Source organism: Prionailurus bengalensis, chromosome B3, assembly GCF_016509475.1.
Source record: "Prionailurus bengalensis isolate Pbe53 chromosome B3, Fcat_Pben_1.1_paternal_pri, whole genome shotgun sequence".
Lineage (NCBI taxonomy): Eukaryota > Metazoa > Chordata > Mammalia > Carnivora > Felidae > Prionailurus > Prionailurus bengalensis.
In genome coordinates, this window is record NC_057355.1 from 115,715,882 (window position 1) to 115,738,836 (window position 22,955).

At 51.5% G+C, this 22,955-nt stretch overlaps 1 protein-coding gene across 1 annotated transcript in view; it reads left to right on the forward strand.

The window, feature by feature from the left end:
* The window catches only part of GALNT16 (polypeptide N-acetylgalactosaminyltransferase 16), a 95,115-nt gene that overhangs the window by 1,346 nt on the left and 70,814 nt on the right, over positions 1-22,955 (forward strand). The window lies entirely within an intron of this gene.

The following is a 22,955-nucleotide window of genomic DNA, read 5'->3' on the forward strand; positions in this document are numbered from 1 at the left end:
CGCGGCGTTCTCAGGGTCCGGGAAAGGTCTCTGTACGCGCCCCTCACCCCAACGCGAGGGTCCATCACGTTGCGTTTGCTGGCAGCGTGTGCTCTGGGTCTGGGAGAGTCCCTCTCTCTAGGTCAGCCCCGCGACATCAGAGCGAGCAGGGAAACAAAGGTGGCGGAGCACGGCGGGGGCCTCCGCGGCGCTGCCGGGGCCCTAGGCGCTCGGGGGACTTAGGCTAAGGCGTGCGGAGCCCCCGCCGCCCTGCAGGGGGCGTGCCTGTCGCCGCCTCCGCCTGGGCCCGGGTGACAGCTCGGTGTGGCAGGGGCACCTGTTGAGGCGGAAGGCTCTGGGACCCGCGGAGAGGCTCCGTCCGGCGGGCCGCGTTCTTCCGACCGGGCCGGTGGCGGGTGAGAGACTTGGACGACCCCCAGGACGAGCGGCTGGGCTGGGGCAGCCTGGCCAGAAGAGGAGCCAGGGGAGGGAGAGCAAAGTGCGGGGCTGAGGGTGGGTGGCCTTTCTGATGGGAAATATCTGGGCCTGGGGAGGGAGGGGTGTGGAACTCCTCCGGGAGGTGCAGGTTCAGGAGGGCGAAGGCTTGCGTGGACTAGAATCTGGGATATTTGTGCAAAGGCAGCTGAGCCCCAGGAATATGGTGGAGGCGGGTGTTAGTGTGGAAGTGTTCTCATATTCCCATCCTGCCCCAGTTGCCGTGTCTTGTTACCCACCCGGGAAGAAGTAAAAATCTCCTGCAAAGGAACCATATTTCCCAGCTTTGCCTGAGGAGACCTTGAGGTTTATGGGTTTTCCAGCCCCCGCCCTCAATTCCCAGATTCCTGTCGGCTTGAACTCTCTGGGGGTGAGTCTGATTAGGTGGAGGGTTCCCTTCTAGACTGAGGGTCCCTGTCACTAAGAACTGTTTCCGAAGGACTTGAGGATGTTTGGGCCGAAAGGCTGATGAGGATAAAGCCTCCAGTGTAAAGACCCCAGAGTGTTGGGATCTGGGCAGACTGACAGGCTGGAGTGGGAAGTGACCAAATCGGTAGTGGCCCCAGACCTGCAGGGAGCTTGCACAGCACTGACCCACATAAGCTGCCCCGTTCTCACACCCGGGGAGGGCCAGCCCTGGTCTCAGGGTAGGTGGGCTTGGAGCACCAGGGGAGAAGCAGGCTGGCCGGATGTTCTGTCCTTCGCTATGGTGATGTGTTGGGAGGAGGGTCTGAGCTGGAGGGGGAGGGTCTGACTTGGCAGGGGGAGGAGGAGGGGAGAAGGGAGAGGAGGGGGAACCGAAGGGAAGAAACTGCTGCTGGAGCAGAGCCTGAGGCTGGGTCTTCTCACCTTTGTCTCCGCTTCAGAATCCTGACCTTGCTCTTGGACCTCTCCCCACTCCTCCTTGCCTTCTGAGATCAGCCGGGAAGGCCGCTCAGACTGAGAGCCCTGGAATGGTGTGCTGGGCTCTGCTGGGGGCACATGGCACTTGTTTTGAGGGGTGGAAATTGGAGGTCATGGGGGGCTCCGGTGAATATCCCCTCTCCGGTGAATATCCCCTCTGGCCCTCTCCTTGTTCTCTTGGGGTTTGTTTTGCTGCAGATTAGGAAAGGGCAGTGAACTGGAAGCTAAGTTTCAAGTGTGAAGGGTTATCAGGTAGATCCCAGGGATCCAGGGAGTAGGGGTGCAAGAAGAGAGGGAGAATGGGGGTTTCCCGGGAGTGAGCCACAGACAGTTCTCTGGCCACCTACAGGCATGGCCAGCTACCTCTCTGTTCTTACATTTTAGCCCTGGGTGTCCGTTTCATAGGCCTTGGTCCCCAGTCACACACCTCCCTGGACACAGCCTTGCATTTTCTTCCTACCTTCCGAGCTGTTTCACTCCAGGGGGGTTCTTAGTCATATATGCCATCATGCAGGGACTATGCTGGAAGCTTCTTACATCCCGGCATCGATGCACACAGCAAGATTTAAGTACTTGTTAGGCAAATCAAGTAGGATTTCTGCCCATCTCTGGGAGCAGCCAAGCCTCACACCCCCCCACCCCGCCAATATTTTGTCCCGAGCTCCCATCTGACTATACCTAAGGAGATGGGGGAATGCGTGTTCGTCTATGAACCCTATGTCCAGCCTGAAAGGGGCAGGTGCAGCTGAGGATTACTCCCCCCCCCCCCCCCCCCCCGCCGCCGAACACTGTGGTGAACCTCTCACAGGTCTTCCTGCCATTCTAAAACATGTCTCTATGTACTTGGGCCAGGACGCTGCATGTGGATTTTCAAATTCTTAGCGGATGATGTGGCCAGCCCTGCCGACAGAGGCTGAGAAAATTCAGACAAACGTCATCATCACTCCCCTGGGGAACAGAGAGCAGAGCTGGGAAAGGGAGGGTCTGCATAACAGCCTGGGCCAGGGGGTAGTTCTGCCTTTACAACGCCCGGGCTATTCGAAGCCAGCCAAGTTGTTTCTGGACCTTGGAGGCGCTGTTTGGCATTGTGGGGTGTCGGCATGGCAACCGTATGGCCCGGATTTCTCCAGGAGGTCCTGATTTTTAATATTCTGTCCTGCTGTCAGCCCATGTGTCACAAATTGTGATGTGAAAAATTGGTAATGGAATGTGTAAAACTATAGGGAGATACCGACTCCATCCCTCAGTGGCTGCTTGCGATGTGGCTGGGTTTGTGATTTCTTCATGCTGTGTTTTATGGGCAAGGCAGTGGATTTGAGGAAATCCACTCGAATCTGCATTGATGCAGGCTGGCATTGGGCGGCAGCTAAAAAGCAGGCGGTGGAGCAGACACGGCTGGCCTTCAGTCTTCAGACCTCACGGTCAGGAAGAACGGTTGTGATTGACTTGGCACCTAGGTGTTCCATATGCCAGTTCTCCAAGAAGCCTGGGTAGGATGCTAAAGTGTTACACGGAATGTCACTTTACAGACATACTTTTTAAAGGCTGTCCGTTATGAATATTTTCAGGGTAGGGGTACTCATTTGCAACATGTCCTGTTTGGAACCCTGGAAGTTTTAGGCAAGAGTTTTCTTAAACTGGAGTTTCTCACCCTACACTTGGAATACTGCTGATGACCGTGGACAAAGTCCTTCTACCTCTGGACCTTGATTATTTTATGTTAAATTGGGGTTAAATGATTTGTAAGGTTTGTTGATCCTTGGATAAGCTGATGAGAGCCTCATTTCTAGAAGCAGATGAATGGCTTTAAGGGAATTTTCCTGATGCGTGTTGTGAGCTTTCTTGCTTGTGGATGGACATGGCCCTGTCCGGAGGAGGTCCCGCGGTAACCCTGAGGCCTCGCAGGGATCCCTGCTTACCTAACGGGAGGGGACACATATGATGGCCGTTCTGGTGCCATTCCCTGAGAGCAGAGGCTTCAGTCAGATCTGGAGGAGTTTATATTTTATTTATAATGTGTACATTTTGGAACTTTGGGAATACGGTTTGCCTAAATCACAGAAAAGGATTTTATATTTCATTCATCTAGGTGCCACACACAAGGAAGAGGTTGAGGAGGGAGACGCACAAATACCCACAATTCCCTTTGCCAAAATGTTCAGATTGGAAGGGCCTGGTTTCCTGCCCCTGGGGTCCCATCCTGGGTCATGTTGAGACCTGCTCATAGGACTTGGGGACAGCATAGAGGCACCAAGACTGGTAAGGGCCTGACAGCCCAAGGGTCACCTCCCTGGGAGGCCTGAGGCTTGAGGTCCCAGGATTTGTAGTAGGGAGCCGCTCACTCTCCTAGTGGGCCCTATGTTTCTGTGTGGTATCAGTAGTTCCCCCACTGGCTGCTCCAGGCATCGGGCCTGGCTTCCTTCTCTGGTGGTTTATCAGCTCTGTGAGCAGACGAAGCCCTCAGGTCTGGAAATGCCATTTAAGTAGACATGGAGGGGCCCTGATAGGCAAGGCGGGGCTGAATTGCCCAGGGAACTGTCTTGCAGTAATGGAGGAAACCGCCCTGGGGTCAGAGGTGAGCCTGTATCCGAGCAGTTCATTACAGTTAGAAGATTGAAGATTTATCCCCTGTCGGCTTCTGGAGGAGACCTGAAACCTTCCCTGTGACCGGAGGGCAAAGACACAAGGAGGCTAAGTAGACAGGAAACCGAGGGCTTCTGAAAGGAGCGGGGAGCAGATGATGTCAATGATGATCACACTTGGGCAGCGGTTCCATTCACTGAATCAGACAATTTGGTACACTCGCAGATGGTGTGCGACTAGCTCTGGAAACAGTTTCCAGGGGCTTGATCTCTCTCCTCTAAACGGACACTCGTGGTCTTCGATCTGTACCTGACTGGCCTCTGTAATGCCCCTTACCTCCGTATGATATTTATAGACGCTCCATTCGTTGGACCCTTCGACACTGTGTTAGATGTCTCCCAAACTTTAACTTTTCTGACTCCCCTCAACAACCTAATAAGTGGGTGCTGTTATCAGGTCCACTTAACATATGAGTAAACTGAGGCTTACTTACCGATGATCAGGCAACTAGGAAGTGCCTTTTTTTTTTTTTAATTTTTTTTTTCAACGTTTATTTATTTTTGGGACAGAGAGAGACAGAGCATGAACGGGCGAGGGGCAGAGAGAGAGGGAGACACAGAATCGGAAACAGGCTCCAGGCTCTGAGCCATCAACCCAGAGCCCGACGCGGGGCTCGAACTCACGGACTGTGAGATCGTGACCTGGCTGAAGTCGGACGCTCAACCGACTGTGCCACCCAGGCGCCCCATGGAAGTGCCTTTAAAATTAGGTGTTTCTAGGGGCACCTGGGCAGCTCAGTTGGTTAATTAAGCATCTGACTTCGGCTCAGGTCATGATCTCATGGTTCGTGGGTTCGAGCCCTGTGTTGGGCCCTGTACTGACACTTCAGGGCCCGGAGCTTGCTTCAGATTCTGTGTCTTCCTCTCTCTCTCTCTCTCTCTCTCTCTCTCTGCCTCTCCCCTGCTCATGCTGTCTCTCTCTCTCTCAAAAATAAATAAAAAATGTGTAAAAATTAAAAAAAAACCTAGGTGTTTCTAGGGGTGCCTGTGTGGCTCATTCAGTTAAGCTTCTGAGTCTTGATTTCGGCTCAGGTCATGATCTCACAGTTCATGAGTTCAAGCCCCGCATCGGGCTCTGTGCTGACAGTGGGGAGCCTCCTTGGGATTCTCTCTCTCCCTCTCTCTCTGCCCCTCCCTCATGCTCTCTCAAAAATAAATAAATAAACATAAACCTAAAAAAAAAAAAAAAAAAACACCAAACCCTAGGTGTTTCTGCCTCTGAGGCTCATGCTGTATCTTCTTTCCCCTGAAGCATCTTTAGGGCAAGATTCAAGTCTGATGCATCATCCATTGGTGTGTCTTTCCAGGAGCACCTAGGTCAGCACCATGCATGGTGTTTACTCCTTAAATATTTGTTGGGGGAAGAATGCAAAAACCATATAGAACAAAATGTTAGCGGTAGGCAAGTAGGAGTATGAGTAATCCCCCCATCTGTCTTTTGGCTTTTTCTACATTTTTTTTATAATGAACATCTATTAACATTATAATAACAGAGCCCATCAGGATAGTTATTTTTAAAAGTATTCAGGGGCTGAATAATATCACTGTGGACCCCTCAACGAAAGCAAACATCTTAAGCATGTCTCGCACTTCTGAATCTCCCATCAGTGCTTAGCGTTGAGCCAACAGAAAAGGCACGAGACACAAGCGTATCGAGGAATAGAACTGGGGCCAGTGGGTAGAAGTTGCAGGGGGAGAGAAGAAGGAAGACTTTGTCACTGAACCGTCCATCACTGGAATAGTCCAAAGGCTGACCACACCCCTCTTCAACTGGTCAGCGCTTCCTTCCCGAGGCAGTTGTGAGGGGGTGAGAAAAGGCTTGTTGTCTAGCCTGTCTCCTAAGACGTCAGGCAGTTCCGTAACCGGGTTCGAAATAGGCTCCAATTAGTGCGCCACAAGAGACCTGGCGCCCTGGGAAGCAGGGCTGGCTGAGCACGCGGAGGCCAAGGAGGAGGATGACTAAAGGACCCATAACTGCCGCTGTGTTGTCCCCTCCCTGTTCCTTTGAAGCCGCCAAGCAGGGAGGGAGAGGGCGCCAAGGCTGGTCAGAGGCAAAGCTGCGGAGTTGGAAACGCTCCTCTGTAGTGTCTTTTCTGCTCCTCAGAACGAGGCCCCCACCAAGGTTTCCTGCCTGCCTGAAGCCCAGGCCTGCCTGTGTCCCCCACACCCTGAATTTCAGCTACACCCTGTAACAGTATCTGCCTGGAGACAGTGAGGCCACCCCGGAGGACTTCTGTGAACATATCAGAACACGTAGGCGTGGCAGGCTGGGGTATTTTGAAACAGAGGAGCAAATGGAAGAAACTTTTCAGTTATACTTCTTAAGCAGGATAAGGCTCAGGCCACCTTTGGGGAGACATTAGGGCAAGAGTGCCTCAGATGTAGCCTTTCTACTTTCCTGGACCCATCAGGAAGAGCTTCAAGTGTAGCTCGAGGGCACGCGTGCCTCTTTCCTGCCATTCCATGAAGCGAGGTGTGGCTCAGGGTACATCAGGCACAACATGGTCGCCGAGCTCAAAGGTGGGTGGCATCTCTTAATATGCTGAGTGTGAGACTTGCCATTATGGGCCCTAGCAGGGCCAGGACCGAGCAGGACAGAGTGGCCCAGGATGGAGACAGATGTTGGCTGCCAGGGATCAAGGTGTGAGGGGATGGGGAGAGGATGTAGAATGAAAACCAAGCGACCCGCATCTAGCCCTGCCCCCGAGGGGCTGTGTTTTCTCGGGCGGGCGAGTCACTTCCGCTCTCCGAGCCTTAGTTCCTCATCTGTCGGATGAGGGTTGAACTATAGCATCTCCGAGGTGCCTCCCAACTGAAACCATCTTTGACTTTGTTGACCCACTTCTGTACCAGTGAGGTGGCCCCAAGCCAGGGCTCAAGGTCTGATGGTGCTTAGATGAAGGAGAGTAAGGCTGGGGGCTGAGGTGTGCAAAAACCCAGACCACTTGTGTGCAAAAGAGTGTGAAACCTTTAACTTCTCACAAGGAATAAACCGGACCTACCCTCCCCTCCCCCCCCCCCTTCTCTTAAAACACTGTCGGACGGAGCTACGCGGCTCTCCTTCTGCTAAATCGGAAGTCTGAGGTATTTGTGAACGTGTCTGGGGATGCTCACAGACACCTATGTAGGAGTGTCCAGTGGGTGGACTTCAGACATCTCAACAATCTGGGAAGATCAGAAGGAAGCCACAGAGAGCCCTGAGCAGAGAATTAATAGTCAAGTGCCCTTGGACGTGACTCCGAAGATAGGCGTGGAATTGCCCTGAGGCCGCAGCCTGAAAATGATCATTGTTGGCGATAAAAATCAGTTTAAGGAGTTCGGGAGGTTGGCCTGCTCCCACAACCTTCCGCTTTTCCTGGGTTACAAATACAGCAGATTAGAAGCAGCAGGATGAGAGAATTGCTAGGAGCCTGCCACTGCACTGAGAGGTGACAGTTGGCAGCAAAGGACCAACCAGGAAGGGGCGTGGGAGATTGGAGCAACCCCCTCCCCCAGCAAGCACACACTGGTCCTCAATGCTGACGGCATCATTTGTTCCTTCGCTTGACAGTTATTTCCTGAGCGCTTACTATGTGCCCGGACTGTTCCAGGCCCCGGAGATCACAGAACAGGTTAAAAGCCCTGCTCTCGAGGACCATGCATCCTAGTGGGAGAGACAGACCACAAACAGATAAATACACAGTGCATTAGGTGGGGGCGAGTCCCATGAAAATCAAATAAAGCCACAAGAGGGGACAGAAAGATGAGAGAAGGGGGGCCAGGAAAGGCCTCTCCGATTAAATGGCGTTTGAGCTGCCGTGTGAATGGAAAGGGTGAACCAGACAGGCATCTAGGGGGAGACTGTTCCAGACAGCCAAGGCCCAGGGCACAATGTCCACAGGGCGTGTGCTCGGTGCGCTTGGCTGGGGCAGACTCAGCAACGGTAAGAGTGACCCGAGGTGAAAGTCCAGATCGTTAGGCCTGTGGGCCGTGGTGAAGAGGGCTCAGAAACATGTCCCTGAGTCATCAGGAAGTGATAAATTACATTCAGTGTACGGGCTTGGTACGTCAGCGGACCGTCAGTCAGTTCAGAACATTTTCCAGAAATATGATCAAATGTAATAGGAAGTGTTGATTCTTAAAGAGGTAAACCTAAGATACTCTTCGGCTGGAACGCTTCATTTCTTTATAATGTGAGATCAGTGAGGTACTTGTGTGTGTGTGTGTGTCTGTGTGTGTGTGTCTTATGTGAGGGGGAATGGAGGGTGCTGGTGCCTGAAGAGATTTAAAAGACAAAAGATAATGGGGCCCTTGTTGAAATACTGGAGGGAAGCAGAGTGGGGGAGGGCTCTGTCTCCAGAGAGAGAGTTCTGTGTGGGAAGGAGAATTCCTCCATACGGTGGTCCCTGATCAAGTCCCCCTTTGTTGTTGCCCGGTTCATCGCGTCCTCCTCAGGTGCATTTGGGACTCTGGAAAGGAAGTCTCTGGCAATGCAGGAACTTGGAAGTCTTGTCCTTCTGTGCAAGCGGTTCCCCTTCCGCCCTCAGTCGGCAGGTTCCCCTTCTGTACAACAGAGCCCCGAAGGCAGAAGCATCCAGGCCCTTCCCCCCGGGGCACGGAGGTGGGAGGTGGGCACCGGAGGCCTGGCAGGATCGAGGACCCTGCACAGCTTTTTTTCAGGCAGGCAGTGGATGAAAGGGGCTGCCTTCAGGAGCAAGATGGCTGTGCCGGGGCCTGCCTGAGACCGTGCCCACTGCTGTTCAGCTGGCTTGCCCGTGCCCCGGTGACGGGGACCACATGGCTTCGTGTGTCCCCGGAAAGCTGCCGCTGCTCTCTCTTTGTGGTTCAGGTCACACGCGCTCAATTCCAGACCGCTGTCAGTCATGCCCTTTTAGATGCTGCTTTTCAGAGTTCACATTTTCATCCCTTTATCTTCTCACAGCAGCCCTGGCTTTTAGCTTCTTTCAACCAACTGTTGGGGAGTACTTCTGACATTTCAAGGCCTTTCATTTCACGGGGGTCTGGCCCCGGGAGGCCACAGCCAGAGGGGACCCGTGTTGCCAAGAATGAAGTCAGTTTGGGGGCGGGGGGGGGGGTAGCTTCTGGCGTCTCACAAGTCTGTGACCAGATTCTTGGCTTAGAAGCCAAATCTTTCCCCCACCATGTGAAATTCCTCACTGGGGGGTGGGACTGGAAGAGGCTGAGGGGAGTGGGGGAGGTGGGGGGCGTTATCCCAGGGCTTGAGGTAGAAGAACCCTGCCTGAGGCTCCGGAGACAGAACGAGTGATCGGTTAGTGATGTCTGCGGTGGTGTGGGTGCCTTGGAGGAGTGAATTAATAGGAATGAGCCACAGCCCCCAGATAGTTCACCAACCCGAGGCGAGAGGGAGAAAGGGAATCAAGGGACAGAGAACACACACTGCATGGATCAGGGAAGGTGATGGGGGGCTTTTTGGAGGCATCAGCCAAAAGGCATTTGCCAGGTAGAGAGCAGAAGCTGCCCATGGTAATGTGTTATTATAGCCTTGGTGCCACCTTGTGGGGGCACGAAAATGGCAGGGGCCTTCTCCCAAAACATGGAGAGAAAATGTCTTGCCCCTGGGTGCTCCCCAATGTTGCCAACCCTTGTTTTTTTTGTTTTTTGTTTTTTTTGGGGGGTTTGTCTGCATAGCAGAGAATGAAGCATCACCCACTCAGCCCTTCCAGTCCAGCAGGGTCCCTGAACCATACCTGGGTGGGCTGGCCCGAGAACTGCAAAGCACGGAGCCCGGGGAAGCTGAAGGCTGATTTGACCAAGTCGGGGGGCAAACCACGCAGAGAGGGTCAGAAAGGGCCTGGGCCTGGTCAGAGAGAGAAACTGGTTGTGAGGTGACAGTTCTGAAGAGCCGGGCCAACAGGTACCCTGAGCGTCATCAAGGGGCTCTGGTGGAGGATGGCACCTGCCCACGGGTAGGGAGAGCCCTGCAAGGTCCAGACGGGCGGTGACCGATACGTGGCCACCAGCCACACGTGCCACGAGCGCTTGAAGTGTGGCCAGTGCAACAGGAGGAGCTGGGCTTTTCGTTTAGTTTCAATTTAACTGACTGAAATTTAAAAGCAGACACTCATTGCAACTCTCGGTAAACTGTTGGGAGTGTTTAAAAGAACACTCTGTGTGTGGAATCTGCGTTTTCAACTGTAAGCTTTATGAAGTCTCAATACAAATCAGGTATTTCTGGTGAAAATTTCGTGTCTAAATGGAAGCGTGCTGTAAATGTAAAATGCACACTGCATTTCAAAGACTTAGTACAAGAGAAAAACAATGAAAATATCTCACAAATATTTGAAAATATTGCCTGTGTTTTGAAATGGTAATACTTGGACGTATTGGGCTAAATAAAATACATTACTGAAATTAATTTTGCCTGTTTCTTTTTACTTTTTGAATGTGGCTATTAGAAATTTGGAAATTCCTTATGTGGCTTGCATTCCATTTCTTTGGGCTGTGCTGGACCTTATGTGTGTTCATGACCCCTCTCCAAAGGGCTACAAGGTTGTAGGCAGAAGGTTTATATAAAGTAAAGAATATGGCTACATTCCCAGTTTACCTTGACTTTGGGGTAAGTCCTCTCCAGTCCAGCTGCCGCTGAGGCGTTGGTTCCTAACGCACCATCGTCTACGGGCACGGGACACCTCCCAGCGTGGGCCTTTGTCCTCACACCATCATTAAAACCAAGGTCAATGTTTTCTTGCAGCCTCTTCTCTTTTCAAAATCCCTTCCAAGCTCTCGCTGTGATGAAAATGGGTTTTGGGGTAGGAGGGGTAGGAGGGGCAGGAGCCGTGGATGCAGGGAGCCTTTTACTCCCTTGGAAAGTAGAGGGATTAGTTCCGGTCTGTTGCTTTTGGTGTTTCGTCTTTATCCTGTTAGAGCCAGAATGATAAATAGGTCTCAGCTCTACTGGCAGCCCAGAACCTGTGGAAGTGGCAGCCTGCAGCACTGTGGTGAGAAGGATTCCCAAGCTGTGTGCAGACTGAGCGGGAAAGAGGCGATCGATTAGCCACGTCTGTAAAGGGCACAGGCTGGGACTGTAGAACACGGGCTTGGTATATATAGAGTGATCCTGCCCTGATGAAGTTGTCTTCTTTGAGAATTCCACACACCGCCCCCCCCCCCCAACTTTCAAGACCTGATATGTTTTAAGAAGTTGGCCACTTTGAAGAAGCAGGGAGGAGGCTTGCACTGTGTCAGGAGATGTACGGAGGGGAAGCTGGTCATCTCGGTGGAGCAGAACCCTAACCAAGGGGATGGGACAAGAGCTTTAAACCACTGTGCAAACGTTCAGTGGCACTTTTTCACTTACTCGGTAGAGCTGGGTCAGCTCTGGTCTGGGACCAGTCTACTGGCAGCAAAGAGACAGGGCTGTAAACCCAAGGAGCAGGGTAGAAACCTGGAGGGTCTGAGGGAAGAGAAGAGGGTTGGCTCTTTTCCTTTTCCTCTCCATCTTCCCTCCCCTCACAGTGGGCTCTGTGAACTTTGGAACCTTTCCTGCTTCTTGGTGCCACATTCCTGGTTGTGGCTTTGCTCAGGACGCAGCTGGAGAGAGGCCAGGGGCATAGCCACTGGAGCCAGAGTGTCAGCGTTCATGTTCCAGCTCTGCCCCTTACTAGCAAGTTATTGAAACATGCCGTGCCTCAGTTTTCTCATATGTAAAATGGAGCCATTCATATGGCCGCTTGCTCTGAAGGTTAAATGAGTGAATCCCCATCAAGTGTGTAGAATCATGCCTTGCACATAGTAAGTGCTATACGAGTGTTAGTACACGAATTAGTAATGACACTGTAAGTTCTCATCATTTGTTCATTTGTATGTTACTAATTAATGCTGCATATCAAATCACCCTGAAACCTATTGGCCGAAAACAACAATAATCGTTTGTTCTCTCCCGTTGTTTCTGTGGGTCAGGTATTTGGAAGTGGCCTGGCTCGGGGTTTCTCGGTGAGGTTGTAACCAGATGTCAGCCACCGTCATCCAGGGGAGCGAGGGTGGCTCTCTCCCGTGGCTGGCCGGCTGGTGCTGGCCGTAGGCAGGAGGCCTTGGTTCTTCTCCGTATGGGGGTCTCCCCACATCTGCTTGAGTGTTTTCACAGTATGGTGGCTGGCTCCCCCTGTGGCAAGCAATCCAGGAGACCAAGGTGGATATGGCAGAGACTTCCTGACCTCACCTGGGAAGTCACACAAGCGAAGAAGTGATGTGGTCTGACTTACATTTTGAGAGACCGCTGTGGCTGCTGGTTTGAGAAGAGACAGGAGTTCTGAACGGGAGGCTTCGGCAAGGGCGGAAGCACTTTTGACCGCCTGGCATGTGCCAGAAACCTGCCAGTTGGGTTTCATATACTTTTCCCTTCATCTGTCACAGCAGGCTGGTGGCCTGAGTGTTACAACCCCCCTTTTACAGGTAGGGAACCTGACTCAGAGAGGGCAGGTTATCTGCCAACAGAGCCAGGATTCACCCAGGGTTGCCTGGCACCAAAGCCTGGGGAGACGCACAACCTCTCGGGACGCCCACCTCACGATGGGACGGCTTACGAGGGAAAACAGACTTTGTGAGGGATCTTAATTCCTGTATTTCTCGAAGTCAGGATAGGGAACCCGAGAAAGCCAAGAAACATTCACAGGTCAGACAAGGGAGAGGAGCAGGGCCCTCTCAGCACCTGCCAGCACTGGGGGGAAGATCAAAGAGCTGGGGCAAGGTCTGGAGGGTTGGCTGGACCAAAAGGTATGGGCTGGGGAGATTCTCTGCACTTGACTCAGGATCTCCAAATTAACAGAACTTCTGAGGTCAAGGGAAGACTTCGTGTTACCTGAGCCCTAGAGAGTTCCATGGGGAGGGATCAGGCCCACCCACCTGGAATGGAGTACCTGGGAGTAGTAAAATAAATGAACTAGATCAATGTGTATCTGCACAAATGGTGTTTAAAACCATGATGTTAGAGGGGGATTGCAGGGGCGCCTGGGTGGCGCAGTCGGTTAAGCGTCCGACTTCAGCCAGGTCACGATCTCGCGGTCCGTGAGTTCGAGCCCCACGTCGGGCTCTGGGCTGATGGCTCAGGGCCTGGAGCCTGTTTCCGATTCCGTGTCTCCCTCTCTCTCTGCCCCTCCCCTGTTCATGCTCTGTCTCTCTCTGTCCCAAAAATAAATAAACGTTGAAAAAAAAAATTTAGAGGGGGATTGCAGAGGATTCTGTAGGATGCAGTTGTACAAATTCGAAGAATATAGTTGTGTCTATTGTTCCTGGATGTACGTGTGTATGTGTGCGTGTGTATCTCAAAGTGTAACAACCGACCAAAGAGGATACACAGCACACTTAGAGCAGTGAGCGTTCCTGGAGAGAGACGGAGGAGGGGACCAACAGGGAGTTTGACTTTATTGGCAACATTTTATTTCCGTTGTTTTTTGAAAAGAGAGGCTTGCAGCCAATCTGACAAAATGTTAACAAGTTGTTAATTCTGGTAGCAGGGCAGGTGATTCCTAGTCTTTGTACTTTTTGGAATTGAAAAAAAAAAAACAAACAAACCTTGAATCTAAAAACATTTTAAAAGGAAAGGAAAGAAACAGCTGGTCCCCCAAAGTCGATGAGTCTCAGCTGCATGAAGAAGGAGACGAGGGCTGCCTGGGTGGCTCAGCCCTCCCACACGTGCTCTCTCTCTCTCTCTCTCAAAATAAATAAATAAACATTTATTTATTTTTTTAATTTTTTTTTAATGTTTATTTATTTTTGAGACAGAGAGAGACAGAGCATGAACGGGGAGGGTCAGAGAGAGAGGGAGACACAGAATCGGAAGCAGACTCCAGGCTCTGAGCTGTCAGCACAGAGCCCGACGCGGGGCTCGAACTCACGGACCGTGAGATCGTGACCTGAGCCGAAGTCAGACGCTTAACCGACTGAGCCACCCAGGCGCCCCAATAAACATTTTTTTTAAAAAGATGGAGGAGGGTAGTGGAAGACTGAAGGCAAGATTCCTGCCCCCGCCCCCAGGCCCCCAGAAAGCCTGTCACCCATGCAGCGCTGTTTTCACTTGCCTGGAGGACAGCAAAGTGATTCTCAATCCTCTGTGCTCAGGCGTGTCTTCTGTACCTGAAGATCAGCCGAGGAGGGGCTGGCAGTGAAGGCGGCGGTGGTGGAGACAGCACGTTCTCCAACAAAGCCCGAGTGTTGAGGGTGCAAGGGCCAGAGGAAAAGAAGTGTCAGGTGCCGGGAGCCCAGGCCAGGAGGACTGAGAGCCAGAGCCTGGAAGTTCCATCTGTGAAAGGACATGACTAGTAAAATGGGTGTCTCTCACCCTCTGTCAGGGGTGAAGGGATTGGAAAAGTCTTTTGATAGAAAGGTATGAGACCAAAGGTATGAGGTTTTTCTTCATTATTCTTTTTTCTCCCTTTAGACATAGTACATGGTTAATATACAAAAGACAGGAAATTGAAAAGGAGATGAAAATCACCCCAAATCGTACCATTATTAACATCTTGGTGAATAATCAATTCAGATCTTTTTTGGTGGATTTTTGAAAATAAAATCATGCATTTTATGCTGTTTTGTAACTGGTTCTTTTTTTTTTTTTTTAATGTTTATTTATTTTTGAGAGAGACAGAGACAGAATGTGAGTGGGTTAGGGGCAGAGAGAGAGAGGGAGACACAGAATCCGAAGCAGGCTCCAGGCTCCGAGCTGTCGGCACAGAGCCCGACGCGGGGCTCGAACTCATGAGCTGTGACAGCATGACCTGAGCTGAAGTCGGACGCTCCACCGACTGAGCCACCCAGGCGCTCCTGTGACTGGTTCTTTTAACACTGTATCATGAGCACCTTTCTATGTCATCGTCTTCCAAATATTTTTTAATGGCTGCCTAGATTTTCGATGGGTGAATATTCCATAGATTATATATACCAGCACAGTTCATGGACTCTGAAGATTAGATTGCATAGGATAATATGAAATTGGGTTGTTTATGGGTCAAAAATGGTCACTACTGGAAGTTTCATAGGGTTCAACTTAATATGTTTTCCAGTTTTTCTTTTCTTTTTTTTTTTTTAACGTTTATTTATTTTTGAGACAGAGAGAGACACAGCATGAACGGGGGAGGGGCAGAGAGAGAGGGAGACACAGAATCGGAAACAGGCTCCAGGCTCCAAGCCATCAGCCCAGAGCCCGACGTGGGGCTCGAACTCACGGACCGCGAGATCGTGACCTGAGCTGAAGTCGGACGCTCAACCGACTGAGCCACCCAGGCGCCCCCAGTTTTTCATTTTCATAAACAACACAACAATGAACCCTTTGTAGGTGCACCTTTACACATAGCCTTGATTAATTCCTTAGATAAATCCTGGCAATGGAATTGTTGAACACAGTATCAAAAATTCCAATAACGACAGAATCGGATAGGGCTGGGATTAGGGAGAGGTGAGTGGAGTGAGTGGTGTAAGTCAGGGCCAGATCTGTCTGTATCTCAGATGTTAGTTTCTGTTCATTCTGGATACTTTGCATTAACTTTGATTTTTCAGAATATGTCTTTAAAATATCTATTTTGGGGCACCTGACTGGCTCAGTCAGTACAGGCTGCAGCTCTCGATCTTGGGATTGTGAGTTCACGCCCCACACTGGGTGTAGACATTACTTAAAAAAAAAAAAATCTGTCTCGATTCCTGAGTTTGTTTGGTGCCCCCTTGCATTTTGCACCCAACATGAGTGCCTCAGTCATTCCCCCTGCTCCTGGCCCGGGATAGCACTAGTGTTTCCCTCAAGGAATTGTCGTGGTGAGTGAGGCCTGCGAACCACTCAGAACGGCGTCCAGAATAAGCGTGCTCAATAAGTATTATGTTTATCTCCTCTCAGAAAACATTTGTCGCCCAGCACGTGACAGGTGCTAAGCTAACAGCTGGGATGCCAGGGTGAGTAAGACCTGGTCCCTGTGCTCGAGCTGCTTGGGCGTGTCAGGGAGCCCGCCAGCGTCGGGGAAGGTGGAGGGTGCCGTCGCAGGGCACGTCCTTCCTGGGCACAGTGAAGTCTTTGCCTTGTGCACTGGAGGGATGATAATGTGGCCTGAAGTCGTTAATACGAGCACATGCTGGTCACACAGGAAGCAAAAGGGACATCAGGCAGGAGGTGTGGCCTGAGCCAAGATGCAGTGTGGGAGGCCCAGCTCCAAGTCTTTCTGTTAGTATGGGAGGAGGACTGGGCCAAGGACGGGTGGCAGCTGGGGATCCTGCTGGGCCAAGAACGGGTGGCAACGGGGGAGACACGGGGATCCTGCCCTGAGCCCCGTGTCCGCTTGTTCCCAAGCCACGCTGACTGCAGGATAGGCCAGCCTGCGACGGTCCGTTCACACTTCCAGGGGTGCTACCTTCCTGTGTAACGTCAATCGTGACGTTGATGCCTAATGTTGATTTCTTCTTGTTGTCTTATTTTTAATCATGGCAAAATATACATAACATGAATTTTACCGCATTAACTATTTTTTTACTGATGCTTTTTTTTTTTTTAAGCTTATGTATTTTGAGAGAGTGTGAGAGTGCACGAGCATTGGGAGGGGCAGAAAGAGAGGGAAAGAGAGAATCCCAAGCAGGCTCTGCACTGTCAACTCAGAGCCCGACACGGGGCTCGATCCCACGAACCCTGAGATCGTGACCTGAGCCGAAATCAAGAGTGGGATGCTCAACCGACTGAGCTAGCAAGGCACCCCTTTATTAACTATTTTAATGGTACACAGTGTCATTAAGTAGCATTAACCCTCACACTGTTGTGCAGCTTACCCCCACCATCCATCTCCTGAACTTTTTCATCCCCACCATTCTACTTCCTGTCTCTCTGAATGTATCTATTCTAGGTGCCTCACAGAAGTGGGATCATACAGCACTTGTCTTTTTGTGACTGGCTTGCTTCGCTTAGCTTGATGGCCTCAAGGTTCATCCGTGTGGTAGCAGGTGTCAGAATTCCCTCCCCTTTTGAGGCTAGATAATAGTCCATTGTATGCCTAGACCACATTGTGTTTATCAGTTCATTCATGGACGGACGCTTGGGTTGCTTCCAACGTTTAGCTATTGTGAACAATGCAGCTATGAACACAGGTGTACAAATATCTGTTTGAGACCCTGCTTTCAATTCTTTTGGGTATATTCCCTGAAGTAGAATTGCTGGGCCATAGGGTCATTCCATTTTTAATATTTTGAGGAACCACCATACTGTTTTCCTAGTCTTATTATTTTTTTTAATTTATTTTTTATTTTTTTTAAATGTTTATTTACTTATTTTTGAGAGAGCGTGAGTGGGGGAGGGGCAGAGAGACAGGGAGACACAGAATCCCAGGCAGGCTCCGGGCTCCAAGCTGTCAGCACGGAGCCCGCTATGGAGCTCGAACCCGTGACCCGTGAGGTCATGACCTGAGCCCAAGTCGGAGGCTTAACCGAGGCACCTGGCCCAGTGCCTGCCCCTAGTGAACCCTGGTTGCCTGGATGAGGCTCCTGGAGGTTGAGTAACTTGCCCAACATCCCACAGCTGGAGGGGAGGGGAGGGGAGGGGAGGTAGAACACATTCGAACCCAGGCGCCAATCCCAGGGGCCAAAGACTTTATCTCTGGGCTGTACGTGCTCTCCGAGATGGCCTGGCTCCCATTAGTCCTGGGAGAAGCCTCACCATCCCTACCCTTCCCTTCCCTTCTCTTGGGGTAGAAGCTGAGGGTACGGCCCTTCGGGAGCCCCACCCCACCCCCCAGCTTCACAACAATCGGTTGCAAAAGTTGCCAGTGACAGTCATGACTCTTAAGAAAAGAAAGGGGCAGACAGATCCAATTTCGGTCACCCAAGTTCAGGAGGAAATACCAGCTTGGGGAGCTCATGACAAATAAAAAACTGGGAGTGTTAGGGGTGCCTGGGTGGCTCCATCAGTTAAGCGTCCAACTCTTGATCTCAGCTCGCTCAGGTCATGATCTTATGACAGTGCGGAGCCTGCTTCGGATTCTCTCTCTCCGTGTCCCTCTGCCCCTCCCCTGTGCATCTCTCTCTCTCTCTCTCTCTCTCTCTCAAAAAATAAAAAAAATGAAAAGTAAATAAATAGACATTGGAGCGCCTGGGTGGCGCAGTCGGTTAAGCGTCCGACTTCAGCCAGGTCACGATCTCGCGGTCCGTGAGTTCGAGCCCCGCGTCGGGCTCTGGGCTGATGGCTCAGAGCCTGGAGCCTGTTTCCGATTCTGTGTCTCCCTCTCTCTCTGCCCCTCCCCCGTTCATGCTCTGTCTCTCTCTGTCCCAAAAATAAATAAACGTTGAAAAAAAACAAATTAAAAAAAAAAATAGACATTAAAAAAAAAAACAAATCTGGGAGTGTTCGCCACAGGCCAACCCTACTGCCTGAGTGCGGGGACAGCTGCTGCTGTGTCTCAGCCCAGCTGCGCTCTAGATTGCTTTTCTTTAGCTGTTCCTTGCATGCCAGGGGACGGGGTCATCATTTGTACCTGACCTCTGCAGTGTCTGCTCCACGGTGAGCACTCAGGGACTCTGTGATGATTGAGCCTACAGGGCCTGGAAGACCTTGGATTTAACTCTGTGAGCCACAGACTGTTGACATCTCCATTTGACAGATGAAGAAACTGAGGCTCTGAGAGTGAGTGACTTATTGATGTTTTCAGCCAAACAGTCACAGTGCTGGGATAAGAAGCAGGCGCTGGGCTCATCTAAGGAGAGGGAAATCCAGAAATCCGTTTCAGGTCCAGACCTGGTCAGGTTTTTGAGGCTGCCCTGAGGGCACCTGCTTGGCTCCCTGGAGTGGGAGGGAGGAGACGTGTGAGAGGAAACGGGGCAGTTCCAAAGCCAGTGGACCCCAGCGCCCCCCGGCTTGTCTGCCCTCCCAGTGTTTCAACCTTTTGTGAGCTCTGGCGGTGGAAATCCCTCTCCTTTGTTGCCAGCCAACGGGGCTGTGTGGTCATGACAGCAACCCAGCCCTCCATCCCCCTGGGCCGCACGTGCTCGTGGGACCCGGCAGAGACGTGGCTTGCTTAGGAACACTGACATCACTCTCTCTTCTCCCAGGACACTGGCCTGTGGCGTTCGCGACACCTGGTGTTTTTCATGCCTGAGGACCCACATAGTCTCCCTTCACTCCAGATACAGTCCTCTGCCCAGGCGTGGGGGTCCTGGGTAGGAGCTGAGCCTGTCCAAACCCCACACCGCTACGATGGTCATTGGAAAAACGATATTCATTCTGAAATTACTTCCCGCCGGTGACTGCTTGCATACAACGAGCACTTCAAAGACCAAGTGTTTGGACTATAACTTTTCATAAGTTAGGTGTTGGGATTTGCCCCAAAGGACCTCTGAGAGGTGTCAGAATTGACAAAGATCTGCCCTAGCCGATTTGTTTTTTCTTCACGTGTGGACAGTTCAAGCTGCAGGGTGAGGTTTTATGCCCTCTAGAGGGTCTTGGAACCCCAGACCGCCCTTGTCCTCTAGAGATGAATTCTGCGAGGTTCCCTTGCACCCTGCCTGCTGTGCATCGGAGCACACGATCGGGCCAGGTTCGAGAACCCCATTTTACTGATCTCTTTGGTTCCCTCTGTTCGCTGTGCCCCAGCCACACTGCCCTCCTGTCTTTCCTATGGGCGCATCAAGCTGTCCTGCCCCAGGCCCGCAGGCTGTCCCTCTGTCCGGCCCCCCCCCCCCCCACTCCCAAGCTGACCACGGCCGGCTCCTCTCTCCAGCCCTCTCCAGCCCTTTACCTTGTGTCATTGCCTTCCACACAGTTGCCAATCCTGGAGATGACCTTGCTCTTTGCTGTTCTCCATCTCACCTCCTCTCCTGGCCTGTGCAGCCCATGAGAGGAGGGACGATGTGGGGTGCACCTCCTTACACTAGATGGCTGTCAGTATGTATAGTTACCACGGGACAAGTGACCCGATCTCTCGAGCCTCTGTGTCTTCGTCTGTGCAGTGGGCATCACTAGTCCTGAAAGCCACATTAAAAGAGCCCTACCATACACATGGCTTGTGGCACAGAGTAGTCACATCACCAATGACGGATCACTAATGTCATTCCTCCGGGGCTCCTGGAGAGCCAAGAACATGTCTGCCTTGTTGTGCTTGTGACTGGCACCTAATGGATAGGCAGCAAATGTTGACGGACTTGGAGGGAGGCTGACCATTTTGGGGATGGCTGCTGTTTCTTTGCTCACGACATGGCCCTTGTGGGCTGCACCTTGTGTCTGGGTTGCCAGGACGTCAGCGTGTTTGCTAGGTTCACACTTGGCCTCAGGCAGGTGAGGAACTCGGCGTAATATGCCAGGAAGCTTTTCCAGGGGAGGAAAGATAGGGTGATGGGAATCACAGGAGCTAAGACCACGGACTCTGCCAGGGTTCAAATCTAGCTTCACTGCTTACAAGCTGTGTGATCTTGGGCAAGTTACTTAACCTGTCTGAGCCTCAGTACCTGCCTCACAGGGTGGTTATGAGAATTTGATTACTCACTGTGAGTGTTCTCTTAGAATGCCACCTTACTTTTGTTATTATTATCCCTTTGCTTTCTCGGCTTCCCCATGTCATGTCTTCGTTCATTTAAGATATATTCATTAAGCACCTACTGTGTGTCACCAATTGTGCAGGGTGCCAAGGAATCAAAGGTGAACAAGACATCCTGGCCTCTGTCCTCTAGGTGTGGGAATAGGTGGTGACAGGGGCCTGGAGAAATGCCAGAGAAGGACATACTAAGAAGGATTCAGCTCAGCCGTGTTGCCGCTCCTGCTTTGGAAAAATGGGTTCCTGCCTTGGGGTGCTCACTCTTGCCCTGCCGAACGATCTCTGTGGCCTTTTCCTGGGACTAGAATCATCCTGACTTCTCGGAGCTGGCAGGGGCCCTGGAGACCCCGCACCTCTTTCTTATCTTCCACCCCAAACACCTGCTGTGGTTCCTCCAGGAAGGGGTGCCTGCTCTTCAGCCACAGGGAACAGGGGGCAGAGTGGCCTCTTTGATGCTAGCAGTGTCGCTGTCCTGTCACCATCCAGCGTCAAGGGGTCCCCGGGCCTGTCACCATCAGCAAGGACAGATAAACACAGCTGTCTCGGGGATGGGGTGGAGTGGCAGTGCTGTTCTGGCAGGCACGGTGACACACGATGGGCATAACCGAGGGAGGCCCAGCCCTGGCTCGGCTCCTGGGCGGTGGGGAGCTCTGCTTCCACAGCTTACAGTGAACTTGGGCAAATTATGTGTCCGTCCTGTATCTGTTTCCTCAACTGCAAAATGGGGACAGGGAAAGCAGAGTGCCTCTCCTTGAAGAAGACTGCTTTGAGGGGCGCCTGGATGGCTCAGTCGGTTAAGCATCTGACTTTGGCTCAGGTCATGATCTCGTGGTTCGGGAGTTGGAGCCCTGCATCAGGCTCTGTGCTGAGGCAGGGAGCCTGCTTGGGATTCTCTCTCTCTCTGTCTCCCTCTGCCCCTCTCCCACTTGTGCTGTCTCCCTCTCTCAAAAAAAAAAAAAAAAAAGAAGAAGAAGATTGATGTGACGATCAGATGGGATTACACATTAAAACCTGTCCTATTGGACTTGGCTTTATTATCACTTATTATCCTGCCGTCATTTACTATTGTTGTTATCATCTTTAGGGACATTTAGGTCATACCTACAGCCCATGCCACACAGAAATAGAATGGCTGTCATGTAAGAAAGAGCCCTCATTTCTTTTTTTTTTTTTTAATTTTTGTAACGTTTATTCATTTTTGAGAGACAGAGACAGAGTGTGAGCAGGGGAGGGGCAGAGAGAGAGGGAGACACAGAATCTGAAGCAGGCTCTAGGCTCTGAGCTGTCAGCACAGAGCCCGAGACGAGCCTCGAACTCACGAACCACAAGATCGTGACCTGAGCCGAAGTTGCATGCTCAACGGACTGAGCCACCCGGGCGCCCCAAGATCCCTCATTTTCAAAACAAACCATTTTAATGTATCATCATTTGCATTCCTCTTTCAGAGGTTCTGTTGTAGTTGCACAGAGAGACCCATCCAGGTTTCCTCAGACACTGGAGACCTGAAGCAAACTGAGGCCTTCCCTCCGGTCCCTCCCTTAGGGACTGTGTTGTCCTTTACACAGAGGGTCTGTGTCTCCTGGGTACACACCCCGTGTTCCTCACTAGCCCTGCCTTCTCTGTACTTCTGCTGGCATGTGGCTCATGACCATTGTGACTCTAGCCCCAGATCTACCTTAAGCTCCATGTCTTTGCCCAGCCAAGGTAGCCTCAGTTTCCCACCTCCAGAGAGAGACTCTGATTGGCTCAGGTCGTCCTGCTAAACCTGGCCACAGAGATTAAAGGTCACTAGTTAACACCCAGATGGACTGCATTTGGGTCAGGTGCCCACCCTGGGCAAATGGCGTCATCAAAGAGCTCAGATTCACAGGGCACAGAACACACAGATTAAGGCAGTAGGGGATATGGGGATGGAGTGGAGAGAAGGCAGAGTCCTTTAGGAAGGGCTGGACAGGGGTGCCTGGGTGGCTTAGTTGGTTAAGCATCCAGCTTTGGCTCAGGTCATGATGTCATGGTTCGTGAGTTCGAGTCCTGCGTTGGGCTCTGTGCTCTCAGTTCAGAGCCTGGAGCCTGCTTCGGATTCTGTGTCTCGCTCTCTCTCTGCCCCTTCCCCACTCACGCTCTGTCTCTCGAAAAATGAATAAATGTTAAAAAAAAAATTTTTTTAAGGGGGTGGACAAAGGAACTCTCTGGAGTGATACTGATGTTCTGTTTCTTGGTAAAGATGTGGATTACACAGGTGTATGCATTTATCAAAATTCACTTAAAGCTATTCTTAAGATTTTACATCCGCACACACACACAACCTTACACAAATGTGAACTCTAGCGAATGATAGGCGTGCTGGAAGTATTTAGGGCTGAAATATACTGAAGTGTACAGCTTCCTTTGAATTCACCAAACCATGAAGATGGACTGATTGACAGATGAA